This window comes from Humulus lupulus, chromosome X (genome assembly GCF_963169125.1).
Source record: "Humulus lupulus chromosome X, drHumLupu1.1, whole genome shotgun sequence".
Taxonomy (NCBI): domain Eukaryota; kingdom Viridiplantae; phylum Streptophyta; class Magnoliopsida; order Rosales; family Cannabaceae; genus Humulus; species Humulus lupulus.
In genome coordinates, this window is record NC_084802.1 from 138595192 (window position 1) to 138611760 (window position 16569).

At 40.1% G+C, this 16569-nt stretch overlaps 1 long non-coding RNA gene across 1 annotated transcript; it reads left to right on the forward strand.

Annotated features, from left to right (window-relative positions):
• Nucleotides 1-8192: 8192 nt before the first annotated feature.
• Nucleotides 8193-11176, forward strand: LOC133804505 (uncharacterized). Its single transcript, XR_009878514.1, has 2 exons — nucleotides 8193-9435; nucleotides 9511-11176. It is a non-coding gene; the product is annotated as an uncharacterized LOC133804505 (long non-coding RNA).
• The last annotated feature ends 5393 nt before the right edge of the window (nucleotides 11177-16569 follow it).

A 16569-nucleotide genomic window follows, 5' to 3' on the forward strand; every position in this document is an offset into this window, starting at 1 on the left:
AAGTCTATAGTGTCAGACCGGGATCCTATCTTCACTTCCAAGTTTTGGGGTGGTCTGCAGAAGGCTTTGGGGACTCAGTTGAAGTTCAGTACAGCCTTTCATCCTCAGACTGACGGACAGTCTAAGAGGACGATTTAGGTGTTGGAGGATATGCTCAGAGCATGTGTGATTGATTTTGAGGGTTCATGGAGTAAGTATCTTCCGTTGATTGAATTTTCATATAATAATAGTTATCAGTCAACAATTGGAGTGGCTCCCTATGAGATGTTGTAAGGGAGGAAGTGTAGATCATCCATTCATTGGGACGAGATGGGTGAGAGGAGATATTTGGGGCCAGATATGGTTCAGAGGACAAATGAAGCTATAGAGAAGATCCGAGCTAGGATGCTCACCTCTCAGAGCAGACAGAAAAGCTACGCTGATCCTAAGCGTAGGGACGTGGAGTTCCAAGTTGGGGACCACGTGTTCCTTCGAGTTTGACCTTTGCGAGGGGTGAGGAGGTTTGGAAAGAATGGCAAGCTAAGCCCTAGATTCTTTGGACCTTTTGAGATCCTGGAAAGGATTGGACAGGTGGCTTACAGATTAGCTTTGCCACCATCATTGTCTGGAGTTCATGAAGTATTCCATGTTTCTATGTTCCGGAAGTACATATCGGATGTAACCCATGTATTAAAGTATGAAGATTTGGAGTTATAGACAGATTTGGCTTATGAAGAGCAACCAGTTCAGATCTTGGATCGGAAAGATAAAGTATTGTGAAATAAGACGATTCCTCTTGTTAAAGTGTTGTGGAGGAATAGTAAGGTCGAGGAGGCGACCTGGGAGCTTGAGACAGCGATGCAGGATCACTATCCCGAGTTATTCAGGTAAATTTCAAGGACAAAATTCTCAAATTTAATTATTTACTAATAAGACTTAAGGGCCTTGATTAGTGTGCCAGGAGGTCATAACTAGAATATATGTGATTTAATTATTTAAAGCATGTTATATGGCTATTTGAATATTTGAGATGCATGACTATGTGTATTAGTATGCATGTAGGCCCTGAATAGGTTAGAAGGGCATAATCGTAATTTCGGCCCGTTGCAGGCATAACCGTATATATATGCGATAATTGTTGAGACCACATTATTATGTGGATATATCTGTGATCTGTGATTCGAGACGATCCTAGTGAGCAGATTAGCGAAAAAGCCACAGCAAGGATTTATACCCGGCTCGGGGCGAGCCTGGGGATATAAATGGGAATTTAGCGAATATATTGGGGTATATTCTGACATCGAGGAGTATAATTGGTGATTAATTAGGTATCGAGAAGTAAACGGAAAATATTAGAGACACTTGAGGAATTAGCGGGAATCGGGTAAAATGACCAAAATGCCCCTAAGTGGATTAAAAGACTTAGGATTAAAGGGGAGGGCATTATGGTCATTTAGCTTTTAAGAGATAGGTATTGCTGAGGCTTTATGTTTAGTGGAAGTTGTAGAATAAGGTGGAAGTTTGAGAAAAGAATGGAAAAGAAAGAAAAAGAAAGGGAAGAAAGCAGGGCATATCTCCAAGGGTCGGTTTATGCTTTCCTTCATCATTTTCTTGAGTTTTCTTTGAGAAAAGCTCAGAGGGGAGTTAGGGTAGGCTGAGCAACAAGAATTCTGAGCTAGGCTTGAAGGATTGGCAAGGGCTTAGCAAGAACACACTATCACTTAAGGTAAGATTTTGGAGTTTTCAGTTTCTGGTTTGGATTGCTTGAACTATGGTGTCTAAGCTGAATTGATGGGAACTTAAGGGGAATTCAAGCCAAGGATTGAGGAATAGCAAGTTAACGAGGTCTAGAGGCTAACTTAAAGTCGAATCTCCATCAAAGGTATAAAATTCTAAGCTTTAAACTTTGAAGTTTTGATTGTTTTGTTGAGTTTCTGAAGTCTAGGAGCAACTGTGGTGAATTTTGGGATTAGGGGTGCATGTGGTTATGTTCTGTATGATTGTGATGCTTGGGATGAGTGGAATATGTTAATAAGCTTGTTTTTGAGTTCGGTTGAGGATTGGAAGAGTTTTGGTAAGGGATGGCTCGAGGAAATCGCAGGAAGGAAAAATGTAGTAGTGGTTGTCTGTGACTAGCGCTACAGCGCTAGCCTTTGGGCATTGTAGCACTAGGCCAAGCATCTTGAGGGTGTTTTGGTTCTGCTTGTAGCGCTGTAGCGCCCTCCTTAGAGCACTGTAGCGCTACCCTGTTTCCAGAAAGGGGATTTTGAGTTATTTTCAAGGGTTTTTGCCCGGGGGTTCGGGGTTCGATTCCACCATCCCGTTTGGTGGAATTGGAGCTTCCTGAGGGCTCGGGATTGGTCCCGAGGCTAGGGTTTGGACTTGAGGTTTGGTGATGATTTTGATCTATGGTTGTGATTAGGTGAGCGCTAGGTCTCAAAGGGGGATCGTGCTCAAGGATCACAGCGAACAAAGCTAGCAAATCCAAAGGTGAGAAAACTACACCCGGTTATATGTTTGTAATGGGACTAAGAGCTCCCGATATCTGTATAATGTCATTGATGGTATTACCCCATGGGACATGTGATAGCGGCCTAAGGGTGTCATACAGAATATTTGCACACAGGGCGCGGCTTGGCCACTGGTAGCCGAGGACAACTTAATATTCCCTGAGCTCGGTTTAAGTGGGCCGGAGTCAGGGGGATAACGGAGGGTGCAGCCTGAGGGCGCTAACCCTAGTGATCATTTGTGAATTGGTGTGTGATATGATTTGATATGGTTATTATGTTGAATACTTGGTTATCCTGAATGTTTATATGGTTGAGAATATGTTTATGCAATATGAGATATTGGATTATATGTTGATTGCTTATGCTCTATTATTGTGTTTTCTTGCTGGGCCTTGGCTCACGGGTGCTACGTGGTGCAGGTAAAGGCAAGGGCAAGTTAGACCAGTCCTGAGATGGAGAGCTGCGGGGCTGAATGTACATAGTCAGCTGTTCGGTCGCCTTGGCCGAGGAGTGGATCAGGACAGGGATCGCTGAACTGTCTATTTTGCCTTAGTATGGCTAGTATTGTATTTGAATCGTGAATCTTTTGTAAATGGTTTTAATTCTAATGTTTTTTGGGATCCCGTGTAAACCGGAAATGTTATTTATAGGAAATGCGACTTTTAAGACCAAAATATTTTAACCCTAGTTCCATTATAGTTTCAGTAACACGTTTTTAGTTAAATGACTTGTTTAGCAAGTCTAGCACTTTTATAAGCACACAGTGTAACGGTCTTGGTTATCCAGGGCGTTACAGGGTGTGCCTGTGTATATACTAAAAAGGTGATTGATTGTGCTTCATAGTGGATAAAATAACATGAACATAGATGTTCTACATGAGACCTTGAGTTGACAGTAATACAAGATAGCCACGATTGGAATGAGGTGACGGAACTTATGGAAAAGAAGTGTGTGCACTAGCATAAAAATTAAAGTGTTTTGTCACCCTGGGGTAACAGTGAGATAAGGCATTGATGGGAACTAATGAAGCCCTCACATTCAAATCCTTTATTACTCAAAGAAAACTAATGTGGAGGCTAATACCTTGAGTGAGAAAGGTTCGTGCCAGTTGTATGATTCGTAATGGACTACAGTAAAGTCAAGTGAGGTAACGACCAGGATTGGTATAGAATCTGTGTTCGACAATTGGCAGATATACCTCTATGAACAATGAAATACAGATAGAACATCTTGTAGGAATGGCTAAGAATAATATACTTCATCATGGATAGGTTGAGATATAAGGATCGAATACATGATCTGATGGATGTTGACGTTAAGGGAGAGATTCTGGATGAGTCTTATACCACCCCTTATGATTGTTGTATCCACAAAGTTTGAATGGGTGTTATGACCTATAATTTTTATACTGAGAGGCGCACTGCCTAACCTTTTAGCAAGTGAGAGATGATAATCAGAAGCCAGAAAGGCTTATGCGACTCTAGGGCATCTTGGACTTAGTATAGAGGGATATAAGTATGAACTATATGGGTGGATCACCCTAGATTTCAAGTAGGATGAATGGATACAAGAAGTTATGACTTGACATAGTAAGATAACACACTTTTGTTTGTGTGAGCGAATTATCATTAGAATAAATATATGCGAAAGGAGATCGTACGTCTCTGTGGGACACAGAAGTTGAAAGTGTCGTATTATGACCCTTTATTTATTTCCCAAGTTCTAAAAATGGTCATAGAGAGCGATGAGTATAAGATTGGGATTTGGAATTATTGGTTACCTTCAGACAAATTGACAACTTGAAGGAACAACTTAGACTCTAAGTATTTCACTTTGAATATGTAAATTTTTGGGGCATTGAGGCAAGTACGGTCCCTGGATTGGATTGTCAAGATGATGAATGTTGGTCGACGGCTAGAGTGACTCTGAATAAGACATTGTGAGATAGGAAGTGAGAATAATTTATTCTTGGGAAATGAGATTAGAGACAGGAAGTATTCTGGTTCAGAATCAGTTTGAAGGATCAATGAAGTTATTAAAGATTGTTAGAGCAGGAGTGTCTGCTTTATTGAAAAGACATAAGAGTTCGCAAATTTAAATATGGGAACATGGAGTTCCATGATTGGAAACTTTGTTCTTCTCTGAGTATTGTGGACTAAAAATGATAAGATAGTTTGAGAAAGAAAGAGGAGTTTTCAGTCTAGATTGATTAGACTTATGAGATCCTAGTAAGGATTAGGCTAGGGGCCTACAGATTAGCCTTACCCCAGCATGGGTAGAGGCTCAAAAGGTGTTACTGGTTCCAATGTCAAGGAAAGAGGTATTGAGTACTACCCCTGATTGGGTGAAGCGACCCTGGAATTTCAATGTAACTTATTGTGTAAGGAAAAGCCAGTGGAAATCCTGGATAGAAGAGATAGAGTCTTATAGAATAAGACTGTCACTTTTGTGAGGGTCTTACAAAGAGATAGCAAGATAAAAGAATGGACTCTGAAGTCATAGTCAGATTTGTGAGATTAGTATCCCGAGACATTTGAATAAATTTTGAGGACAAAATTTCGATAAGGAGTGGATAGTTGTAACGTCCCGAATTTGCTATTAAGGCTGAGTGCCTTGATTATTGTGTCAGGAGGGCATAATTAGATTTATATGTGGAATTAATTTGATATATGTGCAATTACGTGATATAAAGGGTTTATATGGTAATGAGAATATTTATGCATGTGTGTGTATTAAATATGCATGTGGGCCCGTTCTTGCAAATTGAGGCACATTTGTAATTTGTGATCTATTGAGGGTATATTTGTAATATATATGCTTTCTGAGTGAGAGCATAGTATTATGGAGATATATTTGAGATGTGTGGCCTGAGGCAATCCGAGTGAGCGAGTAGCGGAAAAGTCACAACGGAGTTAAATACACGGCTCCAGGTGAGCCTAGGGTTATTTTGGGAACGTAGTGCATATTTGAGATTTATCGAGTAACGGGTAGTTATTTGGTGATTATTTGGGAATGTCAAGATTAATCGGTAATTTCTAAGGCTATTTGAGGATTAGGGGGAAATGGGGCACAAACACCGTTTTGCCCTTTAGGGGCTTTTATGGGAGAGTTATAAGGCAGGGGTATAATAGTCATTTGGCTAGGGGATTAGACTTAAGGCAAGGGTTCAAGTTATTTCCTTCTCCCATTCCTTTTTCTTCTACTCTCTCTCTCTCTTTCTTTCTCTCACTCTACTTGGTTCCAAGGGGAAGTTCTTGAAGTCTTGAACCAAGGGGTGCAAAAGTTAGAGCTTGTGGCTGAGGATTTGAGGCTACTAGGAGTACTACAGCTAAGGGATTCGAGTTTTTCCACTGAGGAATTTAGAGGTAAGATCTATTTTCATAGATTTTTTGTGGTATTTTGAGGAGTTAAGGTTTTTTTTCTTAAGTTGAGAATCATTTGTTTTATAATTTTTTAGAGGCTAGGGGTTGTTATTTGTTGTTTATCTGAGTTGTTGGTATTGTTTTGATGATTGAAATAGGTTTGAATGTTGTTTTTAGAGGTTTTGGTTCGCAGAAAATGCAGGTTAAGTTTTGGAAATTTCTGATTTTGCGGGGTCACATGAACTCATAGGCCTAAAGGGGTTCGCTGAACCGCCTTATCGCTGCAGCACTGGATGGGTTGCGTCGCGTCATGTGTCTAGGGAATATTGGGGTTTTCTCTCTGACTAGTGGAGTGTCGCGGTGCTTGTGAGGGACGTCGGGGCTCAATTAGGGATTATTGGCTTGTTAAGGATTTTAAGCTCAGGAACTCAAATCTAAAGCCTCGAGAAGGATTCTACTACCCGGTTTAGTATAATTCAAGATCCCGAAGGCTAGAAATATACCTTGAAACTCTTGAATAGACTAAGTGATTAATGGTTATCCATTATTGTGTTGTGACTAGGCTATACTGCTAAGGCTCGGGAAAAAGGGATCGTGCTCTGGATTTCCATATGCTTTCTGCTAGGGACTTAAGGTAAGAAAATTGTACCCAGGTTGTGATAGGGGTTCGGACCCCTGTTAATAAATATGAGTATGACTATTACTATATGTGAGAATATGGCTATAATTGTATTTGAGAATATCCAGTAGGGCATGCTTGTATATGCTGCATATGATTATGTGTTGTGCAATATATATGTGATTATATCTATTCTGAAGGCCGGCCTAAGGGCGTCGGGGGTCGATAGCAAGTGTGTGGAACGCAGCCCGGCCTAAGCGTGCCAGGGTCGGCTATAAGACCAGAGGACTCGACCTAAAGGCGTCAGGCCTAAACGTTATAGAATAAACAGAAGTGTTGATTGCACTTAACTAACTATATAGATTGTTTAGAATGGATTATGTATTTGATTGAACAGATTGTTACTGCTAAGCTTATTGCTTATTTCCTGTTGCTGATTGAATTTATTGATATAAGTTTTCTTGCTGAACCTTTGCTCACGAGTGCTATGTAGTGTAGGTAAGGGAAAAGGGAATGTGGGGTCAGCCAAGAGTTGGAGAGCTTAATGGGCACCTATGCAACCTACTCGACTGGCACGGTCAGGATAGCTTGGGAGGAACTAGCGTTGAACCTTGTTTTTCCTCTTAGGATGACTAAGTTGTATTCCATTTGTCTTTTATCAGTCTTTAACCACTTTTTGGGATCTTGTATATAAACTTAATATTTTAATGAAAAATAATTACTTCGTTGATCAAAATTTTTAATACCTAACATTGTTTTAGTCCTTAATTACACATTTAAGTCCAAATGACTCGCTTAGCTTGTTAAGTACTATTTTAAACACATAGTGTAACGGTCTTGGCTAACCATGGCGATACAGTGGGGTTGTGTTGGGACCACGTTAGAACGCTCACTTGTTATTGCTAAATCTAGCAAGACCTCACCTTCTAATGCTGCTAAATAGCATAGCCTCACCTTCTAGTACTGCTAAATCTAGCAAGGCCTCACTTGGTGTCGTTGAATCTAGCAATATTTTGATGTTGCATTGCTCATGTGAAAGTAGAAAGTTGATGGTGTCTTCGAATTTCATTTTGGACACCTTATGAAATTAATGATTCAATTTAGTTCAATGTATTGTAGACATGTCTTTGATGTATTTCTTGCACTTGGGAGTGAATTAAAAGCTATTTTATTGTTGCATTTATTATTGGTTTAACATCTTAGGTGCATATTTTTATGCATTTCCTAAAAAAAACAAATCCAAGTGCATTATTGATGCTTGTTACAGTACAATATTGCTACATTTTTTGCTGGTTTTTTCTTGGTTTAACATCTTTATGACATATTATTGATCCATTTCTCTCACTTTCTCAATCCAAATTTGGAACAAGAATATTAATCATAAAAACAAGATAGATTACTTGCATAGCACCATATATTCCTACTCTAAACTTAAAATTATTTTACCCATTTTTATAAGAATGAAGAAAAAAGTAAAGATATCGTCTGCAGATGAACCATCCAAAACAATATGGACCTGAAAATACATGTACATGCATAATAGTTCTAAAATATAATGCTTTATCTCTACAATAAGTTCAAGTACTTTTTTTCCCCCATAAATTAAAGACATGTCATAGTTCTCTTCAATTTTTTAACAGAACATAACAGGAGGATGCATTTTAAGAGTATGATATACTTTGGGGTCATTTTTTCAACACTTAAAAATTCAAGGGGCATAAATCGGAGTGATCTATAATTCGGGGGCATAAAAGCTAACCTTTAATATTATTCTTTTTTATCTCAAAGACTTGGTGTTTTTGTGCATATATTCTTTGATTTTGTATTTTCTTCTCCTGATCATTATGCAATATCTTGCTTTACTATGTGTTGATGTCGAAAATTTTGCTTGGGTATTTCTGGAAATCAATCTTACTTTTCCAGTTGGTGAAGGACTATGAGTGTGACATTCTTTACCATACGAGGAAAGCCAAGATGGGCAACCCGAATGTACTACTCTAGTTGCTGCCCCTATTTCAAGGTTAGTAAGTGCCTCGCAAGTGGCTTCTAGCACTTGTGCTTTCGCGGGGATGCCCCAAGTTTGGTTCTAGTGCATTCGCCAGTATCCAAATCTCCAACCATGGGATCTTCCCAAGCTTTAGACCATCCTATGGTGGCGGTTCCCATGACCGTTGTCATAGTTTCTGTCGTTTCTTCATCATCTTCCCCTGCAGCATGTTCTGCTAGAATCTTCACTACTGTAATTCTGAGAGGTGCCCCAGTTTCGCAACATGCCTCCTCTGATGGCCTTGGCACGATAAAAATCGACTTCTTAAAAAAATAAATGTTTCCTAGAAAATTTATTTGCTAGTGTTGAGGATTCTCCGGAGGAAGGAGAGACTGATAGTTTCCCTAGGAGTGATTCCCCAGAAAAGATTTCTGCTATTGATACTTCCTCCATCCTGTCACCACCGCAACTCCCTCCATCCTCAGGTTTTGACTCACTTCAATTGTGGTGAGCATCCCAATTTTCTTACCTATCGAGTTGGGTTGGGACGAAGAAGGTAATGCTGAAGTTGCCATGGTTGTGAGTGGGTCTGGACCGCAAAAAACTCAGATGGATGTCGTTGCCCCAGTTGTGCCCAGTGATTCTAATGTGCATTCCTCGCCAGGGGTCACAGCTATGCAAAACATAGTTATGTCCCTTCCTAGTCTACCCTTGGTAGAAGCTATCATGGTTGTAGCATAATTGTCTGCCACATTATCAGAGGCTAACTTAGCAGTTATGTCTGATGCCCCTCCTGCCTCTATTCTTGATTGATGAGTAGAGATAGCAGCTACCAGCAGGAGAGATGGTGTGGTGGCATGAGATCTTAAGGAAGAGGATGTTCTTTGGGTAGTTGTGGTATGCTTCCCGAATGAACCGATTGCGCAGGTGGACGACATCCGTAAAGTGAAAGAGGCGATGTGCGAGCATCTAATATTGGTAAGTTTAACTGTTTTTATGGTTTAAGTTATTTTACATTACATGAATCTAATTGTAATGTATATGGTCTTATAGGTTTGCCTTTATTCGGGCGTGCTCGAACATCAGGATTTAGTAATTAGACGACCAAAAGAAGAGAACTATAGAGTTGGAGGCTCAGTTGATGGAAGCTCTTCAAGCTTTGGAACAAGAGAAAGAGCAGAGGATAAAAAAATGAAAACTTTGTTGAAGAGATGACGAGGAGGTAGATAGCCATTCGACGAAGTTGGTTAATATGGAAATGGAGAAGAAGAAGAAGAAGGTTGTGGAGGACAAGATGGTTTTCCAAAAGAAATTGGAGTCGGCCAAAGAGTTAGTGAGAGTTGTGAGAGTGAAAGCTAATTAGGTGGATAAGCTCCGTATTGCTGCAATCGCGGAGAGAGATGCAGTGAAACTAACTCTTGGGATCTGCAGGAGAGAAGTTGAAAGGGGCAGAAGGATAGGTTAATGACCTTCTATAGGATATTGAACAAGTCCATGTTGAGAAGACTCGGGAGCGTATACCTGGCCAAGAGATTGCAGAGAAAGTGAATATCTAGATCGATGAAGTGGAACTGGCCGAGTATATGGATGAATTTTGAATGACGAGAAGCGATTGCTTTCACAAAAAAGAGATATGGTTGTGCAACACTATGAGTCATTAAACATTACTCTTGGCGACTACGGTGTGGACCATTATTTGCGAGACTTGGGTGATATTTCCATTAGGTATCCAGCAGAACACCTAGATGTGTCGCGAGTAAATGTCAAAAGGTTGGGGTTCTTATACCAAGTCGATGGGTCTCTAGCAGATGAGTTTATACCTCATGTTGAAGTAATGGACCTGACAGATCCAAAAGGAAAGCGAGTGGTGCAGACTATAGTGAACGTAGCAGCGGAAGAAATAATGGCGGGTGATGAAGGTCCCACGAGTCAACCGAAGAGAACTCCAATAGCTGGTGCCAGAGGTGGAAGCTCATCATCCGCAACAAATAGGAGAACGAAAGGTAGTGTTCATCAGTCTTGAAACTCATAATCTATGTTAAATAATATTTTTTTTCTTTTATTTTTCTTGATGTTGTTGGATTTTTAAATTCCAAGTTATCTTTGTACATACAATATTAATTGTGGTATAATTTTGCTGGACTTTAAGTCACTAAAAAGTGTAGTTTATGTTGAAATGTATTCTATTGTCATTTCTTTTCAATGTTAAGGTATACTACACATGGTCGTCAGAGGCCATTCGGGCCATATGCACATAGATACTCTAGGCAACTGTATAGGTGGTGGGAGTGTCTGTCCAGTTAAGCATTTATAATATTTTTGGATTGAGTTTTGTAGTAGAACGCGTACTCTACAAACTTAGAGGATCTTACAATAAGACTTGTGTTGTTTGCAATCGGTGAGAGATATACACGATGGTACAAGATCCCATTCTTGTTGAGGATTTTTTACGAGACGAGTTGGATGGAGTCTTCAATAGCGGTGCAGAAGCTAATTGAAGAAACTGTTGCATTCCATATTTCATGTGAGATATATGGAATAGGTCATGCTAACTTGGCATCTGCAATGAATGAATATATCGGAAGAATAGACGATTTTAATTTTTAATGTACCCCGAGAAATGTTAGGAGAGCCTATTTTGCATGTAAATAGTACGAATTTGTGGATTCATAAATTATGTAAAAGAAAATCTTTATTAATGTCATAAAGTTTACATTAAGTACACATTGTATGCAGTGTAGCATTTACATACAAGTAAAGCAAAGTAGCGAGTGCTTCTCTTGGGCTAAGTAGAATACATGTAAAGTACAACAAAGATATTAAATTGAAGATCGATTAAGATGCATCTTTGGTCTATATATCTTTCCATTATGATGGGAGCGTAGGGAAGGTTCAGATGAATCCCTAGAGTCAACAACGAGCTTGAAGAGGCAGTAACTGAAATCTATGCCAAAAAGCATAAGCGCAATGGTTGGCCTGGTTTCTGATTCGGCAAGAGTGGAGCATACATTGGAGAAGTGATCATCCCAGATGCTCACTACAAGTGGTGCCCCTCGGCGCAGAGGGAGGACGTGGTACGTGTGATCTTCCCATAGCATCCATACTTGTATACTTCCTGCTTTTGGGCTTTGGTAGAAATCAAAACCTCCGAGGAATCATTGGAGAAGGGTGTTATAATGCTGATGGTATGTATCTTTCTCCTTTGTCAGACAAGGTAAGCCCTTTCTTGTGTAGTTAGAGCTGATCAAACTATGAAATGGCTTGCCTTGATTCGTTTATTTTTAGTCATAGCAGATCAGATTAAATAAATGAAAGTCGTGCAATGGATTGGGATCGAGCTTGGCTTGGGACATAAGTAGACTGTGGGTGTTTTGATATAGTTGAAAGAGCTTTGGAGAGGACAACTCAAAAGGCAGTTGAATGAATGTTTGAAGAAGTAGATGGGGAAGCATACTGGTTATGTGAGACTGTTTGAATTTTACTGTTGTTATTCAAGAACTCTCATTCGTATTTTACTAAGGCATTCTCTCGTTGATGAGGTTACGAGAAGGTTATGGAATATATGTTTTTAATGTGGAATGGGCAAGCTATTTATAGGAAGGAGGGTTGGTTGGAACTGGACTATAGGCTTGGGTGGCGTATAGAAATCATGAGATTCTTGGCAATGAGATGTCTAAATCAGTGCAGAAAGTTGTTGATTTGACTAGGCATTGGCAGGAATCTCAACTAGGAGAGTACATGATTTGGTGTACGATTAAAACTCATTGTGTGTGCGTGGTAGAGATTTTGTGTACTTGGCAAAAGATTTATTTCATTGGTATGAATCATGCGCATAGTGGTTATAGCAAATTAGTCAATACTGAAATAATCCCTCCTTGATAAGGGGACGTAAATAAATGTTGCAGTATTGAAACCATGCGAAGCACAAATATCGTATAGAAATGGTCAAGTCATTGAAATTGTAATTATGTAAACAGTATCTTTACAAATTGAAATGAATTAACAGTAATATTTGCGTAAAGATAAAGCATTCCACGTTCGTGCCATGTCTTTGCCAGTACTGATTTCGTGGAGGCAGTAGGATCTGCGGCCTAGAACTTGAATGAACTCAAATGGCCTTCCCATTTGGTCTGTAGTTTGATCTGATTGCCAGTTGTATGCCTTAACACCCATTCACCTATTAAGGATCTGGAAATAATTTGCTTCAGGTAATGGCGTACTGCTGCCTTTTGGTAATTGAGTTGTCGTATCTAAGCTATTTGCCTGTGCTCTTCTGCCAGATCTAAATTGTACCCCAACTGAAGTTGATTAGCTTCTTATTTAGAAGCGATATCTGTCTGAAGCGTAGGGAGGCTTACATTGATTGTTATCACTGCTTAAGTTCCGTATACCATTGAATATGCGATTTCACCAGTTGATGTCTATTTGGTTGTTCGGTACGCCCATAGGACTTTCAAAAATTCCTCCAGCCATGCGCCTTTCTTTTCTTCTAAGTTCTTCTTAATGTTTTCAAATAGGACTTTGTTGGATGCTTTTAATTGTTTGTTGCCTTGTGGGTAACTGACAGAGGAGAAACTGTAATGCTCTATTACACTAGAGTCATTACCACATGAATTTAAATGTGCAATTAACTCTCTAATCGAGGTTTTAGACCCAAAGTGTGATTAAGTTAAAATAAAGATTCATTTAATAAAACTTTCATAAAAAGTTTTAAACATTCATTAAAATTATAGAAAAGCTACATGGGATCTCAAAATGTTGTTTACGACATATTTATAACTAAAAAATCTTTATACAGTCGACCTAGGTGACAAAATCGATCATTTACACAGCGTTCCTTAAAACTACCCCAGCCATGGTGGCAAGGTAGGCCAAACATATACACACCGCTCCATGCCCTCCAACTCATAGTTGATTGACCTTTTTATTGCCTCTACCTACACCATAGAGCACCTGTGAGTCGAGGCCCAGCAAGAAAACTTCACAGCACAACATATAATAATTTATTTCGACAAATGCATAACTAATCAAATACAACAAGCAATCTACAAGTTTATATTGGAATTCACAACAGTGGCCTAAGCCGGTCAGGGTGCATTACCAAGCACCAAGTTCATGGTCTTAATCAGGTGGATGAAAAAGGCACCCTTAGAGGGTCTTGCCCTGACGGCCTGCATTCAGCATCCTTCATGTCGATCCTGGCCTTTGTCGCTCCCAGCCTCAGCCGATCTCGGCCTTTACCGCTCCCGGCCTTTGCCGATCCTGCCCTTGTCCGTTCTTGTCCTTTTTTGTTCCGTCACAAACAAATGTATGACGTAATAGTTACAAACAATTACACATTAAACTGGCCACAAATAATTAGGTCATTCCCTGCTCTACGGGCACAGATAGTTTTCTTACTTTGAGTCCTGAGCTGACAGTGCAAGGGGATCCCAATCACGATCCTTAATCTCGAGACTTAGCGGTAAAGACAGAGTCACAATGTAATAACAATTAACTATAAAAACCTAAATCAATTAGAGGCTTCGGAATAATATACTAGCCTTCGAGACCTAAAATTCTACTAAACCGGGTAGTAGAATCCTTCCCGAGCCTTTAGATTTGAGTTCCCGAGATTAAAAATATGTTTTGCCTATTTTCTTTAATTTGATTCACGACCCAGCCCATAGGGTTGTGGTGCTCTACAAGTCAGAGAGCCCAAGGCTCTCTCTTGGGTAAAGCGGGTCGTGGCCTGTCCCAACCTGCGCTGCAGCGCCTGGTCGATTTCAAAGAATCGCCAAGCCCCTTCCACGCATATAGGCCGCGATGCTTGAAGAACAGCACTGCGGCTCTAGCTCGAAACCCAAAATTTTCCACTACGTTTCCTTAAACAAAAATCACCAAAACTAGTCCAAATCAACAGCTAAACCCAGAATTACATCTAGAACTCTCATTCATACAACATAAACAATATAATTACCCAAGAAACTAACCAAGAATCCTATCCCAATTCCACAAGTCATGATGAAACTAAACCCAGCTCAAAACTTAACTTAACAGCAGAATTTGACAAAGAATTCAGGTCTTACACCTTACCTCAATGATGATCTCGACCCCCAGCTAACTCCACACTTGCTCCTAGCCTAATTTCTCAATTCCCAGCTCCAAATTCAGAGCATCCTCTTCAAAAATTTCCCAAACCTTCCAAGCCTTAGAGAGAGAGTTACATGAGAGAAAGAGAGAGAGAGAAAGAGAAAGACTTGAGTCTGAATGGCTAATTCAACTGATTACTTCCCAAGCCTTCCCCAAATCTATCCTTAGCATCGAAAGACCAACATGCCCCTAGATCAATTCCTAGTCCTTTAATACCACCAAGGACAAATCCTACATTTGCCACATTCCTGCTAATTCCTCGAGTAGTCCTATAAATCCCCAATTAATTCTAGCATACCCAAATTATCACTAAGTAACTACTTGTTACCCAGTAGCCCCAAATATGTACTACGTTCCCAAAGATACCCCTATCTTCACCCCGAGTTGGGTATTAGACCGCGTTGTGACTGTAATGCCCCAAAATCCCTAATGAGGTTTAAGGGTTAGATTAGTAGGTCTGGAGGGCCATAAGTGCTTTATTATGCTATTAAACTATTACGTGCATGTTTATGTGAATTATATTATAATATGATGTTAAATGCATGCATGTGGATCCACATTTAATCTCAGGGATATTTTGGTAATTTGGCCCGTTGAGGGCATAATTGTATATTTGTATGCATGTCGGTGAACTGTTGTTGAGACCACATTATGATGTGGATTTTTTCGAGCTATTCGGCATGAGACGATCTTTGAATTTAAATTATCGGTTTGGTCATAACAGGTTTAAACTCGGGGCTCGGGGTAAGTCTCGGGGTGGTTTGATGGTTAAAGCACTTCTGGGAATTTAAAAGGGTAATGGGATATAATTTTATTGGTATTTGAGAATAACGGAAATTGGAGAGCGTTAATTATGATTAACGAGATAAGTGGAAAAGGGTGGTTTTGCCCTTGGGGCGTGTTAAGAGATGAATTAAGCTTGGAGGGTATTATGGTCTTTTGACCTAGGCTATATAAGGTATAGGCTATAGAAAAAGAACCTAAAACAAAGCATTTGGTTTCTTTCCTCCCATTCATCTCTTCTCTTCCTTTCTCCTTTGAATCTTGAAGTAAGTTTGGGGATTCAAGCTTAGAGTTTGAAGCTTGAGGTCTTAGACTAGTGTTCAGCCATTGAAGAGGATTCGAATCAAGCTTAAGGTAAGGTTCTAGTTCCATTTTATAGTGCCTTGCCCTGTTTTTGTGCTGGTTTTAAGGTTTGGATTTTTGATCATTGAATGGGGAATTTGGTGAAGTTTTGATTGGTGTAAGGCTTAGGTTTTGATGCTTGTATGGTGGATAAGTTGTGGTAATAGTTGGTGGCTTTGTTTTGTGATTTTGGGAGAGTTTTAATGAGGTTTCGAAATGAGTTCGAAGGGGAAAAACATGGGTTTTTGGCTGAGTTTCAGGTGGGGTCGCAGCTCTGTTCTAGAGCACCACGGCACAAGCTTGAGGAAGAGGAAGGGAGAAGTTGCAGGGTCGTTGGGCCGCGGCATGGAGATGGAGGGTCGCGGCCCATGCTGGGGAATTGAAAGGGGGGCCTCTTCTAGTTAAGGGGCGATTCGCGGCATGGTGAGGGAGGGTCGCAGCCCTTTGTGGCATATTGGCCAAAAGTAGGTTTTTGGCTTGGGGATTCAGACCTTAGGCCTCGGGATCGATCCTACTACCCGGCTTAGTAGGATTCGGTGTCTCGGAGGCAAGGTTTTGGTATGGGAACTTTTGTTATTAATTTTATTGATGGAATCCCATAATTGGTTATGACTAGGTGACTATCAAGGAACTGAAAGGTTGAACGTTCTCAAGGGTCGTTCTTTTATTACTCGCTCGAACCAGAGGTAAGAAAACTGCACCCCATATGTGACATGCATGATTATTCTTGAGGCATGTTGAGTGTTAAAATGTGGACATTTATTGCATATTGAATGCTTAGCAAATCTTGCTCACTTGTGTATGGCATTGACTAAATAGTCAGAATTGGCAATGGTGTCAGTAATAACTGTGAAG